Source organism: Cucurbita pepo, chromosome 3 (genome assembly GCF_057944985.1).
Source record: "Cucurbita pepo subsp. pepo isolate OVF chromosome 3, ASM5794498v1, whole genome shotgun sequence".
Classification (NCBI taxonomy): domain Eukaryota; kingdom Viridiplantae; phylum Streptophyta; class Magnoliopsida; order Cucurbitales; family Cucurbitaceae; genus Cucurbita; species Cucurbita pepo.
The window spans coordinates 10,487,641-10,491,921 of record NC_141800.1 but is presented as its reverse complement, the minus strand read 5'-3'; positions in this window follow the sequence as shown (position 1 = coordinate 10,491,921).

Sequence of the window (4,281 nt, the reverse complement as noted above, 5' to 3'; positions counted from 1 at the left end):
CTCTCCAAACAAATCTGGAACATATCCTTGTTGAAACACCATTTTACTTTTTCCTATGACATTTTTTTCTGTTTGTTTTTTTTTTTTTTTTTTTTTTTTTTTTTTTTCTGAACTGTGATATGGTGGGGTTGAGGAAAGAGAATGCGGTTTGGACGAGAGGTTAGTGAAGAGAGGTGGGTAAATTTTATTATTATTTTTATTTTTAAGTAATCCTTCTTAGTTATTTAATTATGAATTATTATTATTTTTATTATTTTGACGTATATATATATATTTTTATAATTATTTTCATTTGTTTATTTCTTATTATTGTTATTATTTTTTTTTCTTTTGTTAGACTATTACATTACCTACCCCTAAAAAGAACTTTCGTCCTCAAAAGTCTCGAACTCGTGGATCTACTCGGGATATTTTTCCTTTATTTCCTCCTCTCGTTCCCACGTAGCTTCCTCGATTTGGTGGTTATGCCACAATACCTTAACGAAACCTATATTTCTATTACGTAAGGCTTTCACTTCTCGGGCTAGGATTTTAATCGGTTTCTCCTGATAACTTAAATTTTCCTCGATTTTGAGAGGTTTGTAGTCTAGTACGTGCGTAGGGTCTGCAATATAATTCCTTAACATGGACACATGAAATACATCATGTACGCTTGAAAGCGAAGGTGGTAAAGCTAGTTTGTAAGCTACCGAACCTACTCCTTCTAAAATTTCGAACGGTCCAATAAATCGGGGGCTTAGCTTCCCCTTTCGTCCAAATCTTAGAATGCCTTTCATAGGAGCTACTTTTAGGAAGTATTGGGTCCCCCTCTTCGAACTCTAAATTCCTACGCCTAACGTCAGCGTAGCTCTTTTGCCTACTCTGTGCGGTACGCATTCTTACTCTAATTTTCTGTACTGCCTCGTTGGTGATGCAGACCAGCTCGGGTCCTACAAGTTCTCATTCTCCTACTCCGTCCCAGCACAATGGGGATCTACATCGTTTTCCATACAACGCTTCAAAGGGTGCCATCCCGATGGTTGCTTGGAAGCTGTTGTTGTAAGAGAATTCCATTAAGTGCAGTTTAGTGTCCCAACAACTTGTGAAATCCATAACGCATGCCCGAAGCATGTCTTCCAGGATTTGGTTTAATCGTTTCGTTTGGCCATCCATTTGTGGGTGGAATGTGGTGCTAAAGTCGAGGTGGGTACCCATCGCTTTTTGGAGTCTGCGCCAAAAGGCCGACGTAAAACGAGGGTCCCGATCTGACACAATTGACACCGATACTCCACGCAACCTCACAATTTCTTTAACATACAGTTGGGCCCAATTGTCTACTGTATAAATTGCCTTACCCGGTAGGAAGTGAGCCGACTTTGTCGGACGATCTACAACCACCAAGATTACCTATAGCCCTTTAATGTTTTGGGTAGGTCTACTATGAAATCCATGGCAATGTTTTCCCATTTCCATTCCGGTATACTTAGAGGTTGTAGGTTGTAGTAGCCCGGCGGTTGTCTGCCTAGGGGCTTTTACTTGTTGGCACACCAGACACTCACTCACGTACTCCGCGATATCCTTTTTCATACTTCGCCACCAGAAATGTTGTTTCAAGTATTGATACATCTTTGTTCCACCTGGATGTATCGAGAAGGGTGAGTTATGTGCCTCAGTTAGATTTCATTCTCTATTTCGCTCATGGGTGGGAGACATAAACGTCCTGGACATAATAATCCGTCATCTGTTTACTTAGAGAATCCGTCCAATGGGCCTACTTTCAATTTGTCTAGGATTTGCTTAGGCTTGGATCCCCACGTTGTGAGTCTATGATCTTTTGTCTAAGCGTGGGACGCACTGTCAGTCGGGCTATTTGGGCTGCCACTTCTTCGGTTACTACCGCTATGTCAGCTCGTTCAAAATCAGTTCGCACACGTGGCTCCCTTGTGAGGGTCGACGAGTGTACTGCTTTTTGACTCAAGTGTATCAGTGACTACGTTTGCTTTTCCAGGGTGGTACTGGATATCTATGTCGTAATCTTTTACCAGCTCTAACCATCTATGTTGCCTCATGTTCAATTCTTTTTGTGTAAACAAGTATTTTAGGCTTTTATGGTCCATAAAGATTTGGGTCTTTTCGCCATATAGGTAGTGTCGCCAAATTTTTAACGCGAACACCACCACTGCCAGCTCAAAATTGTTGGGTTTTATGTTCTAAAACTCATAGTTTGTAAACAAAAACATATTCTATTTTCAATAAAGTTATTATTGTTGTTTATTAAGTAAAGATTATTATTGAATAAAGTGAACTTTACGATCATTAATATAAATCCAATAAACTAAGAACACTCTGGCTATAGTATGATTACTTGAACCATATGTAGAGACATAAGAGTGGATCAAGTTCAAGTATATAGTCAAAATGATCTATAGTATAAGGATAAGGCTGAGTACCTTATTCTGGGGACACTATGGATGCGGCCCACTTTTGTATATGATATAAACAATGTGATCACTAAATTGTACATGTGGAGACATGTGAGTGGGGGCATCCTATGCAATGAGTATTGCATAAGTCGAACCATGAAGAAAACCACTCTCACTTTATAATGTCGATTACTGTTGAGACTGATTTTCTTTTCATTCGATAACCTAGGTAACTCGGTTTTAATCTTGAGCTAACCATGAACTCCTATTTATTCGGAATTATCCTTAGATTTGCATGGGTGAGAGTGGCTCTAGTTCGCCGACTCAATAGGCCTCCCATTTCAGGGGGTAAGACTGGGTGAATGGCTGGGGACGTGGGGTGCAAGATGGAATTCACTCCTACCCACTTTTAGGGATAGAAGAAAGGTAGTTCCCTTTAGCACTGACTCCAGGTCTTGAACAAGGGGCCCCACCCTCTCATTGGCCTGAGAGGGATTCGGTTTACTGGTTGGACAACAAACCAATTGTTCATTAGAGGATCAGTGAGACATAAGGAACAAGAAGTAACTTTAGGGGTAAAACAGTAAATTGACCCAGATCTAGTTACGAACAACCTGTGAAGGATCGACTTACTAATCATGGTTATATCAAATGGACAGAAATATATCTATAGTGAGGGGAGTGCAACTACTAGGCTATAGTGGAGTGTCCTAGTAGTTAACGAATGTTGGTTAACAAGGTTAATGAGTTTAGCCGGTTAATCTTGGATCGTTGGAGCCCATGATCTATAGGTCCATTAGGTCCCTCTGCTAGCTCATGTTGGACTAAACCATAGAACAGTGTGACGAGTGAGTTCGAAGGGTTCGAATTCAAATTAGGGAATATGCGCTACATATATACGATATATTTAACCGCATTTTTGTTTTATTTACGAATTAAACAAAAGGAGAGAATATGAGATATTTAAATAAGATTTAAATATCTTAATCAATTATGTGTCAGAATTGATTGGGATTGACATTTGAATTAATATTAAATATTAATTAAATAGTTTAATTAATCATTTAATGTTACTTTAATTTGAAATTCATTATTCAAATTAATTGTTGAATTAAAATGAAGAAAGTTAAAATGTTGACTTCATTTAATGGAAAAATCCATGTTAGTGGAATTTTGAGTGTCAAAATTTGGTTAACTCAAACATGCATGCTTGCCACATAATCCCAAACATTTGAGTGGAATTTCAAGTGTCAAAATTTGGTGATCTCAAATTTGCATGAACATGCAAACATGACTCTTTAAATAGAGTGATCATGGTACATGGAAGGTCTTCTTCTTTTTGGTGAAAAACCTTGAGAAAAACCTCTCACAAACACTCTCTTCACATATACAAAATCCCTCCCAAGTTTAGTCACTCACCGGATTCCACAATCCCGTTCTAAGGCCGGAGGATAGTGGAGAAGACACTAGTGATGGTTCGAAACCAGTTCGTGAGGAAAAAGGAGTTTGAACTACAAAAGGTTAGTATCTAAACTCATTAAGTTTTAATACTTATGAACATGCTAGTTATTTACAATAATTGATGTTCTAAAAATGCCTAAGATCCAAATTGCTTCCGCATGTGTTATATTAACACCATCACAAATTATATGTAGGATAGTTTTTCTCGTTATCCTTTAGTTGGCGTGACGCATACGCAACAACCTTGCCATGTTGTATCAGTACACAACCTAACCCTTTTTTGGATGCATCACTGTAAATCACGTATCCCATAGAACTCTCTAGAACTGTGAGCATTGGGGCGGATACTAGTCTTTGTTTTAGCTCTTGAAAGCTGGCCTCACAAGTATCATCCCAAACGAAAGGTACACTTTTTTTT